The following is a 12622-nucleotide window of genomic DNA, read 5'->3' on the forward strand; positions in this document are numbered from 1 at the left end:
TTCGACATACCGTTGCAATATTCTCCAACCTGAAATGGAACTCAGACAAGCTTTCTAAAGTTTAATTGAAAAATTGTTCATTATAGTATCTTGTTTATTTAATAAATTGCGTATTTTGCATTCAATTTTTTCCCCTCTTTATTTTACAGGCCTACCGGTACATTGGTTTCGGCACACCTTAATTGACTTAATATTTTCCCTATGTTACATTTTTATGTTACGCTTGTTTGCTTATAACATACAGCTTATAGCCTTTTGTTTCCCGACTACAAATATAAAGGTGGGAAACTGGAGTTGTTTGGAGGGTATAGCTATTTAAAGTACTCACCTCCATTATGCGGTAGCCGTATCTCATTCTCCACACGCTATTTTCAAAACACATTTCTGAACTAAATACTTAGGTGGGGGGGCGGAGCCTGGACAGCAGGCAGGCAAGACGTGCATCACACGAGCTCCTGCTGGCAATGCCAAATACTCAGTGATATCCTGGGCTGGCAACCTGGTGACCTCGACCGAAGGTGCTTTCCAAGCTGGGGGCACCAAACCCTACCGGTGGATACCTGAATCGATGCCCTGAGGCAACGGGAACCGCAACGGCAGGTTGAGGCCTACTGGACTCAGACCGGGGGAGAGACGGCCGCTCTCCTCCAGCTGAACAAAGCTAAGTCAAGCACGACTCCACACCCCACCCCCACCCCAGAGTACGAATTGTCATAAATGGTAAATTTTCAGGCTGGACAAAAGTGTCAAGTGGTGTCCCTCAGGGTTCTGTTTTGCCTCCGCTTCTATTTAAAATTTTTAAAAGCCACGTTTCAGTGTTTGCAGATGACACAATACTTTGTAAGGTAATACAATACTTTGCGGCGGGTGGGGTCCTAAATAACAATAAAGGGGGGGACCTATTGTCCTCCCCCAGCCCCCACCCATGAGCGGCGGGTGGGGGCACTAAATGAAAATAGGGGGGGTGGACCTAGTGCATCCCCACCGCCCCCAACCCTGAGCAGCGGGTGGGGGCCCTAAATAACAAGGGGGGGCCTATTGTCCTCCCCTCTGCCCCCACCCATGGACAACAGGTGGGGGCTAAGTGTAAATACCCCATCAAGTGACTAAGGGTCCCTAAGCCCATAGTCATCCCCCACCCAAAACATTTTTAATAAAGACCTACCTACCCACCTCACCTTAAAAATAATGAGAGGTGAACAATAAAACGAAATCCCTGTAAATAAAAAATAACTTGCCATTTGATGTCTTCTTTTTTCCCAAAAAAGGCCAAATACAAATCTATAATACCCGTCGAACTATGAAAATAAAATTAAAAACCTGAGCGCCAAAATAAAATCAGATGAAAAGAAACGTGATACTAAAAAAGTAATCCAACTCCAATTCAACATTAAAAACAGTATAATAAGCAAATACTTAGTTGTGTTCAACATTAAAAACACTAATTATTAATTAACTACATACATATATTTATATTTTACATACATAAATCATACATTCCTAATGCCAGGCTGTAAAATCCCACCTACTGGCAAGAAACAAGAAAGTGTAATGAAAAACACAACACTTAAAACATCTAACAAGCTTTGGAAGAGTGTAAAATAAAGAGTGTTAGAAATAAACTAAAAAGGGCAATTCTGAACTCTTACAGTGGCATTGTTTCTCTTCGTTTTTTTTCCATAGTTTTTCATCTTCAGTGAATAAATAGATGAAAAACACTCTCTCGTGTACACACTTTCTGTCTAATAAATTACACACATACATTTTCATAGACATACTAAACAAGAAATAAATAACCCTCCACTCCAATGCACATGGGTTATGAGAATAGGGTGAACATTAGCTAGCTAGCTCAAGTCCTTCGCTTTCGGTTGTTGTCATACTTTTGGATGGAGGTTCCCTGGGGTTGGGGTTTACTTTACTATTAATATTTTTAACAATTTGCATGTTTGCAGCTCAAAGCTCTCAGCAGACAATTTTATATTATGACTATTATGAAAAGGACATTAGAAGAATACCACTTATCTATCAGCTAGAAGCCAGTGCTAAATAAATAGTTGGTTTGCTATGAAGCATACAGTACCTTGCAGCAATCAAACGTTAGGCAGGGCATTCCTGGTATTAGGGTTCTGACCTACTGTTCCGAGTTCTTCTATACGAGCAACAGTTTTTCAATATGAGGGATGTGAAAATGTTAACAGCAAATGTTAATAAGGAAATCAGCATAAGTCATCAGATGGTCAGAGAACTTTAGAAAATTCGCCAATCAGCCTTTAACTGCTTTCATGCCAGGCTAGCAGCTCAGTTTTTATTTACGTTTCTAAAGTGCCAATCCGCTTTGAAAGCTGTATCACTGACATGTCCCAATAGCCCCAGCCACATCATCCTAGTTGTATACCTACCAATGTATTGGTTATTTATCAGGCCAAAAACTATTGTAATAGGTTTGAACAGTTATATATTATTTAAGGAACTAGCAAAAGCAGTGCAGACTACATTCAATACTGTGTTATGCAACATTATAAGATGTTTTAATAATTCAATTGGCTACCTTGCTGTGTTTTAAATTGTTATGTTTTATTTGCTTTTATTTTATATCATGATGTTGTGATTTTCTGTTTCATATTTAGCTTGATTCTGGTACTCAGGAGCTTCATACCAACCAACATTGCTACAAAACTGACTGTCAGCTTGTGTGGGTGGCTCCCAACATATAGGGCCACGCAGAGAGCTCTGCATGGTCCCAGTCGCCAGTGCTCGAGGGCAGTTGCCTGATGTCCCCACATCAAAGAACAAAATTGGGACATCGAGACGGGACATTGAGACGGGACATCGAGACTGCCCCGCCGGTCTAAATCAGGACGGTTGGAACGCCTGCATCCTTGTCTATTCAAAAAATAGTTACAACATAAAATGACAAACACTGTAATCCACAGATACTGCTTCCTGCTCGCGTCACTGCTACATGGATCCAACAGTTATCTCCAAAATATACAATCTGTCATATGTGCTCTCAAGAACAAACTTTAAAACAATAGAAATCTGATTATATTCTTCCTTGTAAATCACTCTGGGGTTTATATGCTAAACAGCAAATTGCAATAAATTCAATACTAAATAACACAATTTAGTTTAAAATGCAGGATTTTGAGAAATTCTCCATCTATATTCACAGTTTGGCAATTTTCGCTTTATCTATGTAAAGCTTGGAGGAAAGACGAGACGGGGGGATATGATAGAAACATATAAATACAAAACTGAAATCTACACAGTAAAGGAGGAGACTATATTTAAAAGAAGAAAAACTACCACAAAAAGAGGACATAGTCTTAAATTAGAGGGGCAAAGGTTTAAAAATAATATCAGGAAGTATTACTTTACTGAGAGGGCAGTGGATGCATGGAATAGCCTTCCAGCTGAAGTGGTAGATGTTAACACAGTAAAGGAGTTTAAGCATGTGTGGGATATGCATAAGGCTATCCTAACTATAAGATAAGGCCAGGGACTAATGAAAGTATTTAAAAAAATGTGGGCAGACTAGATGGGCCGAATGGTTCTTATCTGCTGTCACATTCTATGTTTCTATGTTTCTTTGCAATTTGGTTTTTAATTTGATACAATTCAGTGCTTTTTGAATAAAGCCCATTACAAAAAAAAATACATATACCGGTAATATTGCAATTGTTATTACAATAAAATCATTTCTACAGTGAGATTTGGGGCTACTATGGAATGTGTTTTACAAAATGTAAACCTAGCATGAGAGTACATTCCATAAATAGCAATTGTCACCTGTGCAGAGGACTGAGCGAATGGGGCAAAACATTAGCACTAATCAGACATTTACTCGCAGAATATGATTTGATCTAGAAAAATTGTGAAGAGTCTTAATGCTAGAGTCACGTTTTCTCAAAGGATGCTTATATAGCTCGAAATATGTTCAAAGCGTACAATATGTGTTTTTCTTTTTCTTTTTTTTGCCTATTATGTTTTTTTTCTGGCAAAAAAGTAAAACTAGCATAACAACAGCTTTTCCAAAATTTTACCAAAATTAGATATATGATTTATATGTCTAGTAACCACACAAAAAAATTACAATGATTTATTTGCTTCAATAAACCTTTCATTTCAATGTAAGTTCATAATAACTAGTCATGCATGATCATGAGATCCATAAGATGTTGCATTCAATCACTTAAGCCAGTTCAGAATTGCAATAAAGAGAATGCCATGCCAATGTTTTACCATGTCTGTTTCTGAAATGCTTGCTATTGCTGTCATGGCATCTCAAGCTTGTTTGTAATCTTCTGCATATTAAAAATAAAGAATTATAATAAAAAAAGAAAAAAAGAAAAAGGGGAAAGACTCATTCCTGCCTTTTAGTGTGTAAAGGGATCCTTCGGCCATGTGCATGCGCCTTGGGTCAGACGGTGTTTGAATTTGATGGTCAGTTGGTCTTATGATGTCTCTGCACTGTCGGTTTTCGGATTCTGTCTGACTTAGGGTGGTATGTGTGATTGGGGGATCGTGTTGTGCGCTAAGGGTGGGGATGAGTTTTTTTGTATATTTTCATTAAAAATAAAAAAAGTGAAAGACATTAGCTATTTTTTTCTATGCATGTGTTACAATTTTATATTTAAGAATGATTACAAATGATAACAAAGATTATATGTTAAAGGAATACTTTCAGCAAAAAAAACAAAACACATAAGCTTGCTGAAGGGCTTTATATAGGAAAAGAGTGCTCTCTTTATTTTCCAAAAAGTGCAGATTAAAATTGGCACTTTTATAATTTAACCTGGTTACAACCCCTGGTTGTCAATCAGACAGTCGTTCCTGGTAATTCCTGATAGTCTTGCTCAGTGGAGCTAAACTCAAGAGACATGCAATAGCCCAGAGTTCTTGTCGTTGAGTTTCATTGGGAAGTCTGTAATTGGACTCAAATAGTAAGTCTGTGCTGGGAAAGAAGGAGAGGGCTTGCAAAGGCTGCAGACAATCGATCTGCAGGTTTTACAAACTGTTTAAGATATACTCCTAATGAAAAAAAAATGCATAATTAAATGCAGCTATGCGTTCAATCTACTAAATGGTGACTTTTTTCACATTTGTGCAGTGGGGTGTCCCTTTAAATTATTTTGATCCATGGTAAAAACTGTAATCTTTCCTTTCAATGTTTTTAAAGTGTGTTTTTGAAGCAATAACTATGTTTATTTTTATATTCACCTTTCCATCCTAATGATTATGTATACTTGCTGCTCAGCATAAATCATATGGTAATACAGGAGATAATGTATTGCTGCACACCCAGAGTTCTAGACAAATGCTTTGGTAAACTTAATCAAACTACACTGTTATTGAGGGTGCTAAAATTATATTGTCTTCTTTTTAACACCGCACCATTGCAACATTTCTTAACTGATGCTCAACATTTAAAACTGCTATTCTAACAGTGACATTTTAAATGCATACCATATGATTAGTGCTGTCCAATGTCCTCCAGTATGCAGTATGTAGAATTCATGTACAGCCACAGGTAATGTTGATGATTCATGGCTGGCCTGATACATTGTACTAGGTATCATCATTCATTAATCTGCTACATCTTTTGGACTTGAAAGCTGGAGGCGAAACGTGGTGGAAGTACAACCGTATGTACACTAAATAAATACATTTTTATAAAAAAGACAAATCTATTGTGTAATAAAGCTATGCTAGTATTCTTGAAAAACAGTATCTATTTCTATCATGTAAGATTGTAAGACATTAGATTTATTCATGTAAAACAACAATACATTGCTTTAAATTTGCACCATTTTAATTTTTCTATTATTCGTTCAGCCTTTATAAAAATATATGGGAAATTAAAAGCTTTATCCTTTATGTTGCAATATTATACACAGGTTCAAAAATGTTAGGAAAAAGCATACATCCTATTTTTTCTCACATATAATAGATGCTTGCCTCCCAAAAGTCCTACTTTTGGCTGGACAGTCACAATTTCAGGATACTGTCCCACCTTACCTGTGTAGCACAGAATAAGTGCATCATTAGACACACTTGCACTGTGTAGTGGGCACTGGGACCATGCAGAGAGTGCTTCGGCAGTGCTCTCTGCATAATCCTAATGTTAAGAGGCCAGACAGACAGGCTGTCAAGCCCCTTCAGTAAGTGGACTAAACCCTTTCCAGGTGCACCTGCCTATTATGGCCTTTGACCATGAAGTCACATCACTGGGAAAGCCCCCTCAGAGCCTGCCCCTACTCAACCGAGCTAGCTCCTAATGCTGGGAGGTATTTAGATGTAACAAAAAAAGATAAAGTATTTGTAAGGACACTTAAAATAGTACAAGCAGTATAGCTTACTAAATATGGTAACATAATCTAAAAAGAAAGGTATTTAAAAATGTTATAATAATTGTTATCAATCTCTGGACTGCTAATGTAATGCTGACAGTGAAATTGTTGAGTCCATTCACTTCTACCACCTCCCTGAATGAAGGAATGATATGATCCATTGACACTTTCATTACTGTTTGAAAGCAGGGCTTAGCTTACATTTTCAGCAAATTTACAAGCATTAAATTAGTGACTATTGGCTTTTGGCAAAGAAATGTGTTCTTCTACAGGCTGGTAATCATTTCTAGAGTATAAATGAGGGTGAATAAAGCTTTATGGATTAGATTTTATTCTGCAAAGCACATACAATTAAAATGTATACTCCATTTAGGTAGTGAAATGGTCAATAGTGAATTATAAGGAACCACAAAAGGTTTATTTTCCATCTCAACTATTTTAGGGCAGGGTTTTAAATTCCCTTGCCATGTCACCCAAATTCAGTGATTAATGAATGATCCCCTTTATCAATTGTAAAATATTTTTGCTGCACACTATACATTCTAACCCCCACTTACTCTATAAAATTCCAATTCATATGAATGTAAGTTGTAACCTGTACTGAGAAGGAGATTTAAATATCAAAATGATAGACTATGGTTAATCCTTTCTTAAGGAAGACATAAATTGTTAATCAGTCTCTAGGCAATATTGTTTAATACTAAGTTTAATAAAAATGCTGCCTAAAGCGCAGAGACGGTTGGGATTCTGAGCCGTAAAGTTTGGTAGCCCAATCAAGATTTACGTAGCCTCAGGCAACTGAGCTACCTCTTTGAAATGTCTTCAATTTTTGAATACCTTCTAAATTATAAAGTATATTATTAATGCAAAAGATGAGGTGTGAAGAGAGTTAGATCAGCATTTTCTTTAAAAAAAAAAAAAATGGGTGAAAAAAGAGAGGAAAGAGTTTAGGGAATATTTAAGCATAGGACACCACTTTGATGGCAGTGTGGATCAGTGATACTGAATTTATAATCAAAAGAAATGCTGAGAATCATGAGTTCCTGCAAAACCTTGAAGAGGCACAAAAATGTCTGTTTGATGTGAACTGCATCCTGCCTTTTTTCATATTTCTGACCTGTGATATCAAAGTCTGCCATTGAACATTTTGATCTGCATTTCTCTTGTTTGCTAATGTCGTAAGACAATCCCAACAATTTACTTTTGAAATATAAGTGCGATCAGTTTTTAAGAAGACATTGAAAATGTACTAAACCATCTTAGCCTTACACTTAAGAAAAAAATGAGAAAGACAAAACCTGCTGTGATGGTGGTCGACATTAAAGATCTCTGCATGGCGTGATGCTGTTTTGCTGTGACGCATTGTTTAAATTGTAGCTGTATGTAGTCTATTTCCACTGCGTCTTCACTCCAGTGCTTTACAACAATATACAGATGTATTCAGTGATTTCAAAGGGCCTTCTGGAGTTCTTCAGCCATCAACTCTTGCCAAGAAAGAACATTTGTTTGGGTGGAAACCTTGGTGGGTTTATTGTGAGTTGTGTTTCAGAAATCTTACAGGCTGTCATCGCACATACTTTCCTCCAAATAAACGAGAACAAACTGTGTGGTTAGATTTTACTGAGTATTACCAGGGATTATCTGAACTTTATCATTCAGATCCTTAAAACATAATTTGCATTTGCAAAGAAGAAGTCAGCCGTCAAGCAGTGCTTAGGTTTATAAAGTGCGTTCAGTTTTTTTTTCCCCCTTGAAATCTCAAATAATTCTTATTCCACAAGCTAGATATTCCTCATTTAGAGATTAGTGGGGTTATTCATGAGTTAAATGCATTTGCCATAGACTGTCAGTGATACAGGTTGATGAATATGTGTTTAAAAAGTGTTGTTTGAAAAATATGCTGCATTGATTTGCATCAATAACTGTGGCTGACATTAGAAATGCATGTTTGTATTCTGTTTGCCCTGCATGTTTTTGTGTTATTTCCCCGCTAAGGAAATTTAATCTTACTGCCACAGTAAGATAATATGAATAATTTACACACCTGTGGGTAAACAATACTAAAAATATCATCTCCTTCAGTAATTCTAGGTAGCATACAGTGCCCTTCACTAATATTGGCACCCTTGGTAAAAAGAGCAAAGAAGGTTGTGAAAAAATTGTCTTTAAGGTTTACGTTTTGACTTTTTGTTAAGAGAATACACAAAAATACTCTGCTCTCATGGATATCAAACAATTGCAAATGCAACATAGGTTTATAAATAAAAAAAAACGTGAAAGATATGTGTGGCATTATGTTGTCAATAATTTGTGCTACCTCCCTTTGTCAAAATAACAGCTCTAAGTCTTTTCCAATTATGACTGATGAGGGTGGAGAATAGGTATCTGAGACCATGGCCCATATAGAATCTCTCCAGATATTTCAAAATTCTACGTCGATGCTGGTGGATGCCCTTCTTCAGATTACCCTACACGTTTTCTATGGGGTTCAAGTCAGGGGACTGGGATGGCCATGGCATGACCAGTGGCGTACCTACCACGGTCGCAGGGGCAGCGACAAAGCCCCTCACAGCTGCACCAGCCCAGGTCCGCGGATCCCGGGTGTCTGGCAGGAGGGGAGAGCTGTGCTGCTCCCCTCCTGCCTGTGTGTAGCATGTCTGAGCAGTGTGACAGGAAGTACTCTCTGTGAGAACAGGTATAAGATAAGAGGGAGAGAGGGAGGGTATAGGACACATGGAGGGGAGAGAGGAAACAATGGGACATGGGGAGGGTATGGGACACATGGAAGGGAGGGGGGAGAGAGGGAGAAATGGGACACATGGAGGGGCTGAGGGGAGATGGAATGGGACACATAGAGGGGTTGGGGCGGAGGAGGAAATGGGACACATGAAGGGGCTGAGGGGGAATGAAACACATGGAGGAGCTGTGGGGCAGAGGGATTGAGACACATTGAGGGGCTTTGCGGTCAAGGGAGGGTCCGGGTGCACTAATGAGACACCGGGGGTAATGAGACACCAGGGGTAATGAGGCACGGGGAGGGGGGAGTGAATGAAACACTGGGGGCTGAGACACATGGGAGGGGGGCCCCAGGGCAATTTTCGCACCGGGGCCCAGTGGATTCTAGTTACGCCTCTGGGCATGTACTTTATTTTGTAGTCAGTAAACCATTTTTGTGTTGGTTTTGATATATGTTTAGGATCATTGTCCTGCTGGAAAACCCAACCAAGGCCCATTTTAAGCTTTCTGGCAGACAAAATCAGGCGTTTATTAAATATCTGTTGATATGCCATGTACCCTAACAAAATGTCAAGGTCATCTGCCAGAAAAACAGCCATATAACGCTAAAGAGCCACCTCCATATTTAACCGTGGGCATGAGGTATTTTGCCATATGGCTAACTCTCTGTGTGCGCTAAACCCACACTCTAGTGTTTATTTCCAAAGAAACCTAATTTACTTTTATCTGACTATAGAACCCAATGTCATTTAAAGTTCTGGTAATGCCTGGTAAAGTGAATATACTTAAGTTTGTTTTCATATAAGAATAGAGGCTTTTTTTCTTGAAACCCTTTCAAACTCTTGTGGTGATGTAAGTGATGTCAGGTTGTAGTTGTTGAGACTTTCTGGCCCCTAAGACACAACAAGCTTCTGCAACGCATCAGCTGTGATTCTTGGAGCTTTTCTGGCCACTAGAACCATCCTCTTCACAGTGCATTGAAACAATATAGACACATGTCCTCTTCCAGGTTGACTCATAACATTTCCAGTTGCCTAGATCTTCGTAATTATTGCACTGACGGTAGAAATGGCTATCTTCAATACTTTTAGTATTTTCTTATAGCCACTTCCCATTTTGTGAAGCTCATCAAACGTTTTCCACACATCACAGCTATATGCCTTGGTCTAGCCCATTGTGATGAATGACTAAGGGAATTTGGCCTATATGTTACCTCATACGTATACCCCTGTGAAAAAGGAAGTTTTCCTGCTCCTAGTCACCCAGGTGTGCTAAAAATGTCAATGGGAAAATACTTTGAATATATTGTTCTCATATGGATTTAAATTGGTGCCAGTTATTGCCACATGTATATTTAACAAAGTTTTTATTTTTATAAACCCGTGTCCTGTATGCAGTTGTTTGATATCTATGAGAGCACAGTATTTTTGTGTATATTTTGAACAAAAGATCAAAAAGTTAAACAATAAAGACACATTTTCACAACCTTCTTTGCTCATACTTATCAAGGGTTTCTACATTAGTGGATGGCACTATATCTCTGTCTGATTATTTTTTTTATGTTGGAACAAAAAATATAGTTTCATTGTTGACAAACTGCAAAAACATACATGTAAAAACAGCTCATGCATCTGGATGAGTTTAGAGTCTAAAAAGTTAGACTTTCATCAGAAGTGTGTAGCACTGTATTTCTCCAGTTACATCACTAGTGTAGTGTTAAATATCCATAAAGACAGGAAGCCTCTGTTCTACAGAATAATTTGTTAGCTTTATTCACTAATGTGTGAATTCAACATTTTAACACAAAACAGTCAAAACTTTGAAATTCAGACTTGTGCAATACTATATAAAGGATTCATGAAACACATGAAACAGACAATACATGAACCATTTTGTTTATTTGTGTTTGAGAGCTCCATCTGTAAAGCCAAAACAAGATGATTGATGGGAAAAAGATTATTTATAATTAGTGGACAGCAAAATGGTGGGAAAGGGCTCCTAACAGTATATTGCAATATATATATTTTATATATATATAAATATATATATATATATATATATATTGTAAGTATTGTTTGTGAGTCCAGTTTAAATTTCTTTTTAATGCCTGACAATTCACGTAAGTGAATAACCCTGTAAGTGTATGATTTATACCAATCTATTTAACTTAAGTGCAAATGTATAAGCTTGCATTTTGGTATTGTTATGTATATTGATCTTACTAACTACATTTTGCAAAAACTAGTTTTAAAAAGTGTGAAAACTGTTTTATTGCATGTTTACCACTGTTCGGACTAGTTCCATTAAATACAAAACTACAATGTGTGCTGGCATTCAATCATGTCCTAGGTGCAGGTATTCGAGGTTAACCCCGTTAAAGCCTCATAATCTCAATAGAAAAATAAACATGAATACCGCACTCAAACAAGTATAAAGGAAACGTTAGTAATGATGCAATCGATTTATTGTTCCCTTAACCAATTGGTGAAAAATATATTAATAACTACAATTGTTTTAATTTAATCGTATGCACAGTCGTATTAATTTTATCATATGTACAGCTGCTATATACAGAAAATATTATATACAAAAACCCTCCAAAAACACTGTTCTCTTATAAATAGTATGAAATTAATTATTGGAGTATATATACAAAAAGTTGGTGATGATCCAACTGGTGAAAAAAATGAAAAATTGAAAAACATGAAAAAAATTGAACCAGTAAAAAATGAAAAAAGAAAAAGGAAACAGAAAAATAAAAATAAAAGTAAAGAATAAAAAAATTAAAAAGTGAAAAACATATAATCCTTGTATGTAACAGTCCATAAAAAATAGTGCACTGTAATGTCAATATATGGGTGGATCTCACCAGTTGAATGTCTTCTTTGCATAAAGAGCTGAAGGGTTTTCCAGTGAATTGAAGGGGGTGAAAGAGGTGAATTCATTCCAGCAGGCTATCAAGCTGAACCTTCCTCTTTTGGTAGAATTATCCTGCTGCAACACCGTCCAATAGAAGGATCACCTCACCGGCACCAGATGCATATATGTATGGTCAGAAACACAGGTAGTACTCGAAATTCACTGGAAAACCCTTCAGCTCTTTATGCAAAGAAGACATTCAACTGGTGAGATCCACCCATATATTGACATTACAGTGCACTATTTTTTTCTGGACTGTTACATACAAGGATTTTATGTTTTTCACTTTTTAATTTTTTTTTATTCTTTACTTTTATTTTTATTTTTCCGTTTCCTTTTTCTTTTTTCATTTTTTACCGGTTCTATTTTTTTCATGTTTTTCAATTTTTCCTTTTTTTCACCAGTAGGATCATCACCAACTTTTTGTATATATACTCCAATAATTAATTTCATACTATTTATAAGAGAACAGTGTTTTTGGAGCGTTTTTGTATATAATATTTTCTGTATATAGCAGCTGTACATATGATGAAATTAATACAACTGTACATACGATTAAATTAAAACAATTGTAATTATTAATATATTTTTCACCAATTGGTTAAGGGAACAAT

The 12622-nt window shown here is 36.9% G+C and overlaps 1 protein-coding gene across 4 annotated transcripts in view; it reads right to left on the minus strand.

Annotated features, from left to right (window-relative positions):
- The window catches only part of LOC134608747 (cadherin-6-like), a 220478-nt gene that overhangs the window by 174631 nt on the left and 33225 nt on the right, over positions 1-12622 (minus strand). The window contains exon 1 of one of the 4 annotated variants that reach the window (XM_063451830.1): positions 7652-7741. The exons of the other annotated variants lie outside the window; for them this stretch is intronic. The gene's annotated coding sequence lies outside the window, so the exon portion shown is untranslated. Of the gene's footprint in view, positions 1-7651; positions 7742-12622 lie in introns of those variants that run through there. 4 annotated transcript variants of the gene reach the window in all.

Source organism: Pelobates fuscus, chromosome 4 (genome assembly GCF_036172605.1).
Source record: "Pelobates fuscus isolate aPelFus1 chromosome 4, aPelFus1.pri, whole genome shotgun sequence".
Lineage (NCBI taxonomy): Eukaryota > Metazoa > Chordata > Amphibia > Anura > Pelobatidae > Pelobates > Pelobates fuscus.